The following is a 15,054-nucleotide window of genomic DNA, read 5'->3' on the forward strand; positions in this document are numbered from 1 at the left end:
TCTTGAGGTTGTATTGACATTTGTGTATGAACACTTTTGAAAGAAACCAGAGATTTCCTATACTGTTTAAAATCATGTGGGTTCTCTTTACATTCCTCATGCTTGTAGCTTTTCTGCTCAGAGTGAGATGTAATTTGCCTATGAAGGAGTGAAGGACATATGAAGTCTTTTGCATACATAATTCAGTCACATGGATTTATGCTAATAAATTTATCTTTGTCAGGTTAAGAGTCTCACTGAAAGTTTTCCCACATTATCTTCTTTACCTTTGAAGTTTACCATGAGACTTCTTGGAATAATGACCAGCACATTATCGATATTTGATTCATTCATGATTTTGTAGTTATTCATGGGTCTTTGGCTTACATTAGTACCAACATCAGGTAAAGGCAAGATTTTCTGACTTGTTCAAATTGCCTGAAAATAGAGATTCAAAGGAAACAATCCTTTGCAACACAGCTTCCCTATGTCTATTATCCAAATAGTGATATTCACCCAAGCAGTTTCATATACTTTCTGCATGTCAAGTACTTGAGAAGACTGAATATCTGTCACAGTTAAGTATATATTTCCAGTTAAAAAAAATCTTATAAGAATAAATTTATTTCAAGTTGTGCATATTCCTTAAGTTGGTTTGTTTTAAAAATATGACATTCTTAGATTCCCTTAAGGACATAGCTTCCTTTTCTGAGTACGATTACTTTAGATTGCTCCCAGAATTTTCAATCTGATCTTCAATGTTCTTGTCTTCTCCTTTTTTTTTCTGCTAGAACGACAATCCAGAACAATCATTATGACTTCTTAGGAACTAGAAATGCTTTAACAAATTCTAGGAGTCTTTTATGCTGCAATAATTCACCAAATGATTTCCTTTTCGTGTTCCACATAAATGACCAAAATAAACACTAGTTCTTTATTTGATTAAATAAAGAAACATCATTATTCCCTATAGAAGCCAGGTTTCTGAGGAACTCCTACATCACATCTCTGTAAAGTTTCTTCTGGGATAGATCCATCAAAGCCCACTCCTCCTGGGTGAAGTTCACAGCCACATCCTCAAGGGTCACTGAGATCTAAAATAGCCTACAAATGTATGGTGGAGGCCAGGAGAGATTGACAGCATGAGGAATCAATATTCAAGAAGCATGATGTTTAATGATTCTCTGGACTCGAGATCAACTCCATGATTTGGTCCACCAAATCTTTACTGCACTCAATTCCTCAGTTATTCCAACACTGGAATTGGGTCACTCAAAAGGAAAACAGTAGAGTGTTTTACAGTCTTCTTTTGATGCGTTCACAGTAAGAAAGACAAGCTCCCATATCACTCCTAACTTCTTTGTTGGTTGCACCTCCAACACACATTCTAACAATTAGCAGATATTAGCACCCCGATATTACTTATACTTAGAAAGAATGTTGACTGGGTAGGAAATTGCTAGAATCAGGAAACACAGCATTTGGGACAGATCCTGCCAACCACAGTGGTTCACTGTGCCTACACAGTTAATGTAAGCAACATGGTATTTACTGATCTACTGTTTCCTTCTTAAAGTCTATTGTTTCTTCCTTTAAAAAGTGCCTATATTCAGCCTCCATGCAAAAACTCTTGGTGTTGGGTCACTAAGGAGCTTCTCTCAGACAACATTCAGAAAATCTTTCACACAGATGGTCACAATGTGTTAACTGGGGACTGAGCTCATCCTGTGTGATTACACCAAGAGAATAACTACAATTTGCAGGCACTTTACTCCAGAACCACTTTAGCCAACTAGTAAAGAAGTACAATTATTAATAAACACAACAATTTAATAATTTATTGTGGTTACTGTCAAAGCAGAATGGGGTAAGTGGAAAGATAGCACATGTCTTAGAAATAACTCAATCACCCCAAGATATCACCTTGTCCAAATAACACCCTTACAAATTTTTATATAAGTCTCAAAAACAGTCTTCTTAATAAACAGCAGAAACTACTTTTCTAATTTTCATAGCAATAATGAATGACAAATGATTGTCAATCTCTTCTGAACAGTAGGCGGTTCACTAGAACAAGGTACAGTCACGTGCCACACAGCCATGTTCTGCTCAAGGGCACTTTGAACAAAGATAGGCCACATGTGCAATGGTTGTCTTTGTGAAAGAGATTCCTCATGCCTGTAATGATGCTGGTATAAATAAACCAAACATGGGAGCACTTCCAGGGTGAGGTAAATCAGCAGGTTTGCAGCCCCAAATTCTCACCTATCCAACACAGTTTGGGTGTGAAACAGGCCACCACAAGTACAACGTAAGCACACTATGGTGTCTGCACAGTGATGGAACAGCCTAAAATATCACCTACCAGAAGGTGCCCCTACCACTGACATACATCCATACTCAAGGACTTAAAACATGTGATTTTCTGAACACCACAGTATCAGCAGAGATTAGAAAGGGACCATGAGAAAGCCATCGTGAGCTGGCCTTCACAGAATGGAAAGATGAGTGACAGCAGACGTCATGGAGAGAAATCACAATGATGCTGTAGGCAAACTGGAATCTAGGTGGCAAAAGGCATTACATCCCTCTATTCTGTAGACAAAAGTCCATTTATTATACATTCAAATGTGAAAGACTAACACTTTTGAAAAGCTTAAAAGAAATTTAGTTTTATTTATTTATTTGCTTGCTTGCTTATTTATTTATTTATTATGGGGCAAATAAAAAAAAAAGGTGGGATTGAACCAAGGGCCCTTAGCCACTGAGCCACATCCCCAGCACATTTATTGGTCTGAGACAGTACTCACTAAGTTGCTCAGGGTCTCGTAAGTGGCTGAGGCTAGCATTTAAACTTGAGATCCTCTTGCATCAGTGTCCCCAGCTTCTGGGACTACATGCATGCACCACTGCACCCAGTGGAAATTTAGTTTTATAGAATAAGCTAAACAATTCTACAAAAATGATGAGCAGTAAGGAAAAAGATAAACACACCAAAATGACACAACAGGGAGTCTGGAACCATCAAAGTACTGCCATAAGCTACGCAATTCTATAAAAATCATAAGCACTAAAAAAAAAAAGATCAACATACACCAAAATGACAGAATAGAGTCTGGAACCATCAGACTACTGCAATGAAATAGAACAGAACTGAAAGCCTGGAACCATCCTGGTACTGCCATAAAATACAACAGAATAGAGCCCCCAAAATACACTCACACAAATATATCAACTGATCTTTGAAGAAGAAAAGTCATTTACATCCAAGATGACAATGGCTCCAGGGGGTGGGAGTGCTCCTCAAGCTTTCCCTCCAGAGAAAAGTGGAAACACAAGCAGAACCATCAGAACAAGAACATCATCATGACCAAAAGCCCTGAAATGTTCACCACAGCCACATGAAGCAGTCATGAAGAACAGTGGAGAATAGCAAGCATGGTGTGGCCTTCACTCCTCTTTCAGACAGTCCCTCTCTTATGTAGGACAGCGGCCTCACATCCCAGTGTGAGACCCTGGTCACTGGCTACACAATGCACAAAGCAGATCTTATCCAAGTTTCTGTATTTTGTACTAAAATCATCACAGGATTATCTTAATGTTCAAAACAACCTTCACTCTTCTAAGTTAGAAACAATCACTGTGAAAAATTAGCAGAAATTCCTTAAAAGGATTTAAGTAAACAAACAGCCTGCAACTGGAAAAACAGCAGATTATTGTTTATTCAGTCAACCATCACCTAAAATCTGATAAAGAATGCTGAAGGAAAAGTGTCTTTTAGAAATGAGTTTTCAAAAACCCCAGATTCAGGAGGCTGAGGCACAAGGCTTTCAAGTTCAATGCCAGCTTCAGCAACTTAGGGAGGCCCTAAGCAAGCTGGCAATACCCTGAATCAAAATTTTAAAAAAAGAATTATAGAGGGGGTTGGGGATATATATATATATGAATCTCTTCCAGGGTGGGACACATACATCATTCAGGATGAGATGAATTCATGTGTTTGACTATCATCATTAATATTTTAACCAAAATAAACTATTTTCCTCAGGTGGGGTGGCCAGTGCCTTTAATCCCAAGAGCTTGAGAAGCTGATGCAGGAGGATCACAAGTTCCAGGCTAGGCTGGGCAACATACCCAGATCCTGTCTAAAAATAAAGTTTAAAAGGGCTGGGGATGAAGGACAGCAGAATGAACTAGATATTATTATCCTATGTGCATATATGACTACACAACCAGTGTGAATTTGCATCATGTACAACCAGGAAAAGGAAAGTTACACTCTATCTATGTATGATGTGTCAAAAATGCATTCTCCTGTCATGTGTAACTAATAAAAACAAAGTAAAATAAATAATTTGTGACAAAAAGCAAAACAAAAAAGGAACAAACAAAAAAGGGCTGGTGATGTACCCCATGATTCAATATTCCTAGTACCAATACAATCTCCCTTATTTCATTTAAAACACTTACTTTACCCAAACACAGTTTGTGTCAGGTAATTATTCTTTCCCCTCAAGTATAATATTCTATAACAGAAAACAAATGCTTTCAAAGTGTTATTTTTGCCAGGAATAGTGGCACAGGCTGTAATCCCAGGGACTCTGAAGGCTGAAGCAGGAGGATCACATTTTGGGGGCTAGTATCCAAAATACCTGGGAGAAGATCTCTAAATTAAAAAAAAATTAAAAAAACAGCGGGGAGGGGGGGCTGGGATGTCACTGACAAAGCTTCCCTAGTTTTGCTCCCAATATAGATAGATAGGTAGGTAGGTAGATAGATAGATAGATAGATAGATAGATAGATAGATAGATAGATAGACAGACAGACAGATAGATGCTTTGCAATACTTCACGAGGGGGAAAATGAAAATTTCTAGATGTGTCCGTTGGAAACACAGTAGGAAGAACGGCTATTTGACAAAGCTGTAGAGCAGATGGCGCTTCAGAACGCAGAGGGCAGGTGCAGTTTCAGCACCTACAGCCCACTTCAGAGGCGCCTAAGTGGGGGAAGGAAAGCAATCTGAGGTCCTACTTGGGACACATGTGGAAGAGTAGGAGCAGACAGCCGGCAGGGAGGGGAGGGCAAGCAGGGACCTGAGCCGCCCACTCCACACTCGGAGCCACGGCCCAGGGCCCAGGGCCACCAGCGGGAACTGCACGTCCGCAGTTGACCTCAGGGACTAGCCACAGAGCCCGGCCATCAGGCCCAGGGGACCGCAGCTAGGGCTACCTGCCAGGCGGGAGAAGGCTGCACGCCTGCTTCTGACTTCAAGAACCTGCCCCTCAGCCCAACCCGCGGGACCAGGGACAGAGACCGGGGCCACCAGCAAGGACCGACTCTGCCACACTCCGCAGCTCACCAGCACTCCGGGCCTCAAGGCAGGCGCTGACCCGTGCCGTCAGCCCTGGTCGCTAACTTGCCATTTCTGCTTTCCATAGGGACATGATGTCCTCTCGAGGGACCTTCGGGCACACAAACTAGCGCGGTACACAGGCTGCGCGGTCACCTGAGTCTTGCGAGCTGAGGACTACCGGCTCTGAAAAGCAGGAGCGGAATTGCTGAGGAAGAAAAGGCTATCAGACCGCGAAAGCCCGCCAAGCCGCGGAAGCCCGCCCTCCCCCCGCCGTCGGCGCACCTGATTGGACAGTTCCACCCGGCCTCCCTGATGAGCCGCCTCCAGGCGCGGCTTCGCATCGTGAGTGACAGATAATATCACCCAATCACTGGCAAACATAGGCTAGAGGGACAGATCCTTGGCCCCCGCCCTGTTTCAGGCGGGGCCTCTTTGCTGTTCTGGGAACCAATCCCTGAAAGAAGCCTTTGCTGGGAACCCAGCATAGAAGGTGACCTCTGTTTTGCATTCCACGTCCAACCCATCCGGAAGTCAATCTGGCTTACCTTCAGAATGCATCCAGAATCTGACCCCCATGACTCCACTGTGGGTCGGGCCACCATCCTGTCATGCAGAGAGTATTGCATTGCCTCCTCACTGGCCCAGTGTGGTTCCCTGTCCTCCCAAAGCACCCTCTCGGTGCAGGGATCCCCTGAAACATGTGTCACTATATTTTCTTGATCATTCTGCTCAAAATCCTCTAACGAATCTACCTTGCTCTCCCATAGCCACATTGTTCCTGAAGGGCCCTGCTGTTCTCTGATCTCAGCGATTTCCCCCGCCATCCTGCAACCTCACCAGCTGCTCACCTTCTTCTAACCCAGCAGGAATCTCCCTCCCCTTCACCTTTACATCTGCTTCTCTCTGCTGGGATCTTCTCCCAAATATCATCACCTTCTCCCGAGGCTTCGTGCACCCCTTCCACCCATGTCACTTTCCCACTGGCATTTATCGTCATCTGGTGAGTCCCCAGAGTGTCTTCTCATCTCTCAGTGCTCTTCATTCCCCAGTGGGATGCTGCATCTGAAGGACCAGTGATCATGGGTTCTCTGAATGTATGTGGAGCCTGAATGTCAGACCAGTAGAAAGAACGCAGATAACCAGAGGTCCAGCTCAGCACCAACCTGGGCACGTTCGGCCCCGGGTGACTCTAAAGATTCCTGCTCTGAGAGCTACAAGGGTGGGACTGTCATTTATAGACACAGGAAAGACCAGGGGAAGGGGAGGATGTGAAGGATGTGTGTGTGTGTGTGTGTGTGTGTGTGTGTGTGTGTGTGTGTATCTGAGAGTGTACGCATGTGAGTGCAAGTGTGTATGAGTGTGTATGCGTTGGTCTGTCACATGAATGTGTGAGTGTGTGTGTGCAGGTGTGTGTGTTCGAGGTAGTGATTCTTCTCATTTTCTTCTCTTCACGTACGTTCCAAGTGTTTCTGAGGCATCCAGGGGGCCTACTGAGTGGAATCGAGTCTGCAGGGGAGGGGAGGGGTCTGCATGGAAGGTGAGCATCTGTGGGTGCTCTGGGTGTGGATGTTACTGGGGACGTGCATCTGAAGTCACTGAGGGAATTGATGCAGAGAGAAGAGATGAGGATTGGAATCTGGAGCACTCCAACATGGAAGAACCAGACAGGGTCGGAGCTGGAGCCTCGTGGGAAGGTCAACACACATCATCTCCTTCTGGAAGCTCAGAGACAAAGGCGCCGAAGTGTCCATCATGGGCAGCAACCTGCGGGCATCGGCACCCTGCAGGAGTGAGAGCCAGTTAAAGAGGGCTCATGGGAGAGTGAGGGGGATAGGAGGCTGCTCAACAGAAAGGCCAGGAGCAGAGGGGAATCAGGGTAAGAGCTGGAGGGTAAAGATGGGGAAGTGACGGACCTTGGTGCCCATAGGAATGACCCATTGGAGAGGGAGAGGTAGGGCTTCTGAGTAGCCACAGAAGGTCCCTACAGGTAAGCTGAGTAATTACTTTTTTTTACCCTAACTCATGGCTCCTTGACTGGGTCCATGAGCATCTTGAAATGCCAGGCCATCTCCCCATGGTGCAGGCCTCTGGCTGTCATCCACATTTTCTCTGCAGGGCCCTGGGCCTCAGCAGTGGTCACCCACCGACATCCCTCCCAGGTGTGCAAAGGCCTTTCTACTCCTGCATCTACAGCCAAAGCTTGCCCGACCACGGTTTCCCTGATGCTGACTTATCTGAACTGTATTCACAGAATTCCCTGAGCTGGCACCCCTCCCACGGGGGCTGCCCATATTTCTCTAGACCCTCACCATCTCTGTGTAGCGCACAGCCATGGTCAGGAAGCACTTCCTGTATGAAGCAGACCAGGTACCCCCACCCAAAAGTCCCTTGCCATAATTAAGCTTCTCCAGAGACCCTCACCATAATTGTTCTTATTAACAGAATATCAAAAACTAATTCTGCAAAGAACTCAATGTGGTTTGAGACTTCCCGTTTGTTGTAAGGGCTAAGTCGCTCTGTCTTGCAAAAGCTAAATTTGCCTGCTAACTTGATGGTGTTCAAGAATGGTTACTTCTGCTGTTTGTGGCAAAAATTTATGAAACCTCTGTCTAGTTTAAAAAATTGGAAACAAAGTCACTTTTTACTTAAACCTTCAAACCCCTCCTCCTCCTGGGTATAAAGTTGAAAGAGTTTCCATATTCAGCATCCAAGGAGATTTTAGGCATAAGCCCCTCTGGACCAATGAGACTAAAAATAAACCTGCTTCCTGAAAATTAAAAAAAAAAAAAAAAAGAAGGTGACCTCTAGGCCTGGGCTGTGGCTCTAGGGAGAGGCTTTCCTAGCATGGGTGAGGCCCTAGGTTGTAACCTCACCAGGGAAACGAACAGCAATGACAACAACAGTTCCTGGGGAATCTGAGGCAGGAGGAGCCCAAGTTCACATCAGCTTCGGCAAACAGTAAGACCCTGTCTTGAAATAAAGTAAAAACGGTTAGGAACCCAGCTCAGAGGTGGACCCCACTGGGATTATTCCGCAGTACCTAAAAATATATATATATATATATATATACACACACACATATATATGAAATCTTATAAGCTGGTGCGACCTCAGGCAACTTAACAAGACACAGTCAAAACAAAATTGAAACTTTTGTCACACATATATGATATCTAAAAATGCAAATAGTTTGGCAATTACTTTAGTAATTCTCATCACCTCCTGCTACTGCTCTTTAGAGCCTGAGCTATGAAAGGAAGCTATTGATGTTGGTGCCTTGGCTCAGTGTCCCATTCCCAGCAGAAGGTGGGTGGGGGAAGGAGGCAATCCTGTAAGGCAGCAATGTGCAGTGGAAATAAATTGGGTGTCTGTGCTTAGTGTACATGTTCTACATTCTACTCTTAGAGGAGTCCTAGGCAGTGGCCTGACTCTGGCGATCCCACAGGTCAGGTCAGCTGTTTACCCCAAAACCAAATAGAAAAGGTCATGATGAAAAGCAAGAAAGTAACTTTAACTAGTGCAGCTACACCAAGAAGACAAAGGAACCCTGTCCTTAGCTCTGTCTTCAGGGACTGACAAGGACTCTGAGGTTTTATAGAAAGAGTGATCATAGGAAGGTATGTATAGGAAATACTCTATGTAAGGTTTGCTGTTATCTGTGACTTTGGGGATCCATGGATCTATGGATCCTAAACATGTCTGTGAGCTCATGCTCATTTTCCCCCTTGACACCCAGCACTCCATTGCACAGACTGATCTCACTTTGTGTCTCAGGAGGAGTCCCCCTCTCATGTGTTCTTCCCATGTCAATCATTCAGAGACACCTACATTTTTCTTAAAAAATCCACAAGCCCACCTGCTCCTGCCTGGAAAGCAACATAACCCCAGATGCTGACCCAGTGTTCTCAGCTTCCTGGGTTTCAACTGTTAGTCAAACCAGAAAAAAACAAAAACCCTGCTCAGCTCTGCTCATACAGCCTGCATATAAAAACACAATTGGGGCAGATAAGGCCTGTGGTATATACCCCTTCCTGGAAAGTAAATAAAGTTTTCTTCTTTACTGTAAACTTGGACTTTGTGAAGTCTTCCACATCCTGCACTCTGGCCCTAATTCATGCTACCTAACAAAATCGCCCATGAACAGGCGGGGGGGGGGGGGGCTTATGTATAAAGATTGTATCTCCACAAGTGTGGAAAAGCAGCCACGCACCTGTCCAAGGGTGAAAGCTGAACTCCAGGTGGTTTTTGTTGTTGTTATTGGTTTGTTTTGTCTTTTTCTCTATTCTATTCTAGGGATTTAATCCATGGCAGGGGCCACATCCCCAGTCCCCTTTTTATTGTAGTACAAAGAAGGTGGGATGGAGCATAAATGTAATGAGTTTTAGAATATAACTCCAGATGGTGACTTTAATCTATTATTGATTAAATAAAGAAAATGACAAAAAAGATTAGGCTGGGCATGGTGACACACTCCTGTATTCCCAGTGGCTCCAGAGGCTGAGGCAGGAGGATTGCTAGTTCAAAGCCAGCATCAGCAAAAGAAAGGCACTAAACAACTTAGTGAGAACCAATCTCTTAATAAAATACAAAATAGCATTGAGGATGTGGCTCCATGGTCAGTAAGCCTGAGTTCAATCCCCCATATCAAAAAAAAAAAAATAAGAAAAGAAAAGAAATTCTAACTATATCATTTCTCTCCCTTTAATGTCCTCAAAAGATATAGTTTTACATAATGCTAAAACTATTCCAGCCAATTGCTGTTTAATCTATAATTTTATAGGTATGATATATAAAATAATAAGATGCAAAAACGGAATGTAGAAAGGGATATACAGCTATATGTGTAGGAGGATATAGAGCTATGTAAGATAATGTTTCTCTTTATCTGGAATTGTTAGTATGAATGTGTGGATGATTCTGATGAGATATACATGGTGTGAGAAATAAAAAGTCCAAGGATCAATTTCCAGAATATAGTATTTAGCCTTAAATGTAAAATTGGGATGTAGGAAAGGCAGCCTGATGGGAAACAGAGCATAATTGGAGGTTACCAAACAGCACCACAGCCTCTGCATGTGGCAGATACAGAGTTCATGCACCTGAACTACACTTGACCCATAGGAGGTAGGGGAAGGGATCAACCTGACCAACAGAGATAGAAATATCTTTTAGTTTAGAAGTAAAAACTCTGTACATGCCAAGATGCACTCAATATACAAAGACTTTCCTGCTGCAAGATAACAAAGGAAAGTGGGGACAATTAATGGTATATTTCTTTAAATACATAAATGTAGTTTTTTTGATACCAGGGATTTAACTGAAGGGGGTTTAACCACTGAGTCAAATTTTCAGTTCTTTCTAGTTTTATTTTATTTTAAGACAGGGTCTTGCTAAGTTGCTTAGGACATTACTAAGTTGCAGAGACTTGAAATTGCAATCCTCCTGCTTCAGCCTCCCAAGACACTATGGTTGCAAGTATGTGTGACTGTGCCTGGCAACACTTTCCTTTAAATGACCCAATGGGAGACAGTAGAACCCAGGTGATGATCCGGAAAATGAACACCCAATATTACTTAGCCAATGAGAAACTGGGTTAGGTAGAGGGGACCTTGTGCACCTGAGGATAAAATGCTGATCATAATGGCTCTGGGTGTGCCTGCTTCCCCAGGCATTCCATCTTGTGAGACCATCAGTAAAGCTGTGCTTTCTCTGTACTTTTGTCTCTTAGTCTTTTAGGGTAAAGATTGAAGTCAATAGTGGGAACACAATGTAAAGAGAATAATTCTATAAAATGGGCCCACTGTGCTGAGCCCCACATGCTTTCTTGGCCAAAAAGCAATTTACCTGCAACCCTGCCCAGCCTACATGGACAGGTGATGTCACATTCCTCAGCAAACAACCTATTATCTACAGAAGAAATACAGTCAAGAAATACCCTTAGAGGAACCCAAATTACTTTTCAGGGAGAGACTTTTGTGACCCTTTTCAAAGGCAAGATTTTGGAAGATAAGGATAATTTTTTTTTTTTAAGAAATCCAATTAAAATCACTCGGCATGGGCCAAGGTGACATAGAGTTGCCATGACAGTGGCGACTTGAAAATCTGATGTCACCCTACGGTCAGCCAAAAGTCAAGTGGATGGACCTGCACAGGCCTCTCTGGAAACTTCTCTGGGATACAAATTGTTGTGGGGTCAGTCACTCAGAAAACACACCAGTTTTGTACAAATTGAGGAGTTTTTATTTAGCTGGCTGGCCAGCAACTGCTCCCCAAAGGACCCATAACTGTCTCTGCAAAGAACAGCCCTGAGCCTGAGCATTTTAGGATATTTAAAGGCAAAAATCACATCTGGATTGACATAGCTGCAAGCTATGGATTGGGCAGTTAGCGAGACTATGCAATGGGTACATTGGCATTTCCCCCTGTACTTTCCAGGTTGGCATAGCAGCAAGCAAGCAGAAGGAAGTGGGTCAAAATGACCCTAGTATAGTACACATTAGAAAATGTTTACTGATGTCCAGACAATCAATCTGACAAGGTATCTTACCCAATAAAATGGAACAAAAGAGAACAATTTTACATTGTATAAGAATTGCTATTTTGTGTTGACAAGTGTGCTATGCTAGGTAACTATTAATGAGTACAGAGGTGGGGCTTTTCCATGGTAGAAGCATTTCTTACATGATATGGAGTCTCAGGTAAAGTGGAGCCTATTTGGTCACTGCATATAGAGCCTGGCCCATAACACAATAAAACTGGAGTGCAGGAGAAGCACAGTGTCCTTCTCCTCTCTGAGAGAAACCACATTCTCCCTTGAAAATGTTCCCTTCCCCTTTTCCTATCCCTTCAATAAGCTCATGCCTATTACCAGGTGACATGGCTGAAATTTTTCTGACTTGATTGCAAGAATTGAGATTTGAAGGGGATCTTTATTCTGCCTAAGTTTCTCAGAAGGCCCAGGTCTATAACAAGGCAATTATTTGGGTTTGGACAAGTGAGCATATTTCTCACACATGATAAGTCATCACTAGACCAATACATAAAAACACTGAAAACAAATCATTAAAGACATTCTTCATTAGCAAACAAAACAAAATAGAGCTGTAGCCTGATATGGTTGTACAAACCATGCTGGTAGGATTGAAAATTCTAGGCCAGCCTCAGCATCTTGGCCTCCATCTCTCTCAAAGTAAAACTTTAAAAGAGACAGACAATGTAGTTCAGTTATAGTGCACCCCTGGGCTCAATCCCCAGTAAAACACAAACACACACAGTAAAGAGGAATAGAGGAATAAAAACAACATAAGAAAATAGAAGAATGTAAAAAGGCAGACATAAATTTTTTAACTACATCAACAGTAAAAGAAATGTGAAATTACTAAAGAATCCTATCCAAAGCTAGAGATCATCAGGCAGAATAAAAAGAAGGTCCAATTCTATATTATCTACAGGAGTCACTGTCTGGATGCAAATATATAGTTTGAAAACAGAAGGATATGAATCATACACCATGCAAGCACACAGCACAATTAAGGTGTGCTATAGTACTTCTCCTAACATCAGGCAAACTATTTCAAAACCCAAAATTTGCTGATGGATAACAGCTATGAGTCATGAAAACATGCAGATAAGGTGTTACTGAATGTTTCATCCTTTGCCCCAATTCCAATCCAATAATAACATGACTTTGAGAGAAAATGTATTAAGAATTTTTTTCTAGCAAAGGAACAGCACGTGAGTTCCTGTCCCAGAGGCTGTGATTCTGATCATCAGAAGAAACAGGGGGCTTTTTTTTTTGGCAGGGGGGATGCCTGGCACTGAACTCAGGGGCATTCAACAACTTTGCCATATCTCCAGCCCTATTTTGCATTTTATTTAGAAACAGGGTCTCACTGAAATGCTTATCCCCTCACCTTTGCTGAGGCTGGCTTTGAACTCTTGATCCTCCTGCCTCAGCCTCCTGAGTGGCTGATATTATATTCATCACCACCACACCTGGAACAAAGCAAAATATTTTACTAATAAAATAAAAAAGTTCTTAGTTTGACTTCAATCAGAGTTTAGAATTAAATTATTCTACAGAGTCCTGAAGACTCAAAAGCTGGCAGTGATCACAGAATATTTATTAGATGATCTGCCTTCATGACCTCCCCTGGATATGGAAGCATCCTTTCACATTTTGACCAAGATGAATGATTCCAGGGTCAACTGAAAACACAAGCTGACTTTGGGACCGGAAATATGGCCTCATGTCTACACAGAAGAATGGAATGCCATGAGAACAATGGGTGGGGAAGCAATGACTGAATGGCAGACATGCCACATCTTACTCCCATGAGAAGGGTGAGTTCTGGAGACTGCTTCTGCTTCTTTGGGGACAGGGTCCCAGGCCACCTGGGTTGCAGATGTAATCTGGGGCTCTACACAGACCACTGCAAGACCCATTTCCAGGACAGTGACAATCCCAGACTGGTGTAAGTCCCCCACCCCCACATTTCATCAGCATCTGGGGCCCAGAAGAGGAAATGTGATGAGGAACTTGGTCCCAGGTATGCCCCAGATCTCCTTCCTGGCTGCTTGAGTGCATGCATTTTGGGACTCTGGCCCTCTAGGAGAGTCTGAGTAGGAAGTTGAGACCCACAGAGGTGTGCGTTAGCCCTAGTGGGCGACCATATTTTCCACAGTCATTAGAGCCACAAAAGGCTTGGGGGGGTAACGTTTGTCTGTCCTCTGGCAGCAAGGGAAGACCCAAAAGCCTAGAAACAAGAGTTCCTTTAGAGGGGAATTTGAAATGGAAAGAGAGGACTGAAAATCTTCTGCCCACCTCAGGTTCTATTCCTTCCATACTAGATGCATGTCTAGACAAATATCCAGGAAAATCCTTTCAGCATCCTCTTTTGCCCAGGTTTAAAGTGAAAGGTAATGTGCCTAGGGGAGGATGCCTTTGTCTAGGTAAATCTGGGGTCACTGGTGGGTGGACACTGTGTCACACACTGCAGACAAGAATAATACTGTGACTGGGGTTATGGCTCAGTGGTAGAGTGCTTGCCTAGCACGTGTGAGACCCTGGGTTCAATCCTCTGAACCACATAAAAATAAATAAAATAAAGATATTGTGTCCAACTACAAGTAAAAAGTAAAATATTAAAAATAAAAAGAACAGTAGTAGTGACAAGATTCTTCCCAGGGCTGTCTTCTATCTTGGGCTAGGTAAGATGACTGGATGGCTTCAGTCCCATGCCTCCTGTTTTCCCAAAGTAAATGATTTATGGCCTCTTTCACTTGTGTGGGTTGGATGCATGGGATGTTTTCCACATGATAGGCACACATGTGGGCACCAGAGAGTGGTAAGAGCAGGCGCACACTAGATAGTGGGGGAGAGGAGGCTGGCCTAGGGTTCTGAGGGAGGCCTCATGGTAACCAACCCTTCCTTGAAGTCTCCTGGCCTTCATGTCACAGCTCTGTAAGTGGAAGAACCCCCTCCTCACTTAAGGTCAGTCACACCCTCTTCCTCAGCAGCAGAATGAAGTTGTGGCCCACAGAGTTCCAATCAGCCCCCCAGCTCTGAGGAGACAGGTTGGCCAGTTTTCACCCAGCCTCCCCCTTGGATTCCAGGAAGGTTATGAAAAGAACAGATGTCCCTATCCCTCATTGCTGACAGCACTTTCCCAGTTCCTATTATTATGGTGAGGGAGAAAAGTTTTTATGATTAGTTAATGCTA

General features: G+C 43.4%; 1 long non-coding RNA gene across 1 annotated transcript in view; it reads left to right on the forward strand.

The window, feature by feature from the left end:
• Positions 1-9,480, forward strand: part of LOC144372761 (uncharacterized) — a 41,155-nt gene extending 31,675 nt beyond the window's left edge. The window contains exons 5-6 of the long non-coding RNA XR_013432656.1: positions 5,418-5,674; positions 6,100-9,480. This is a non-coding gene — a long non-coding RNA (uncharacterized LOC144372761). The remainder of the gene's footprint in view (positions 1-5,417; positions 5,675-6,099) is intronic.
• Positions 9,481-15,054: the final 5,574 nt, after the last annotated feature.

The sequence above is a fragment of the Ictidomys tridecemlineatus genome, unplaced genomic scaffold, assembly GCF_052094955.1.
Source record: "Ictidomys tridecemlineatus isolate mIctTri1 unplaced genomic scaffold, mIctTri1.hap1 Scaffold_161, whole genome shotgun sequence".
NCBI lineage: Eukaryota > Metazoa > Chordata > Mammalia > Rodentia > Sciuridae > Ictidomys > Ictidomys tridecemlineatus.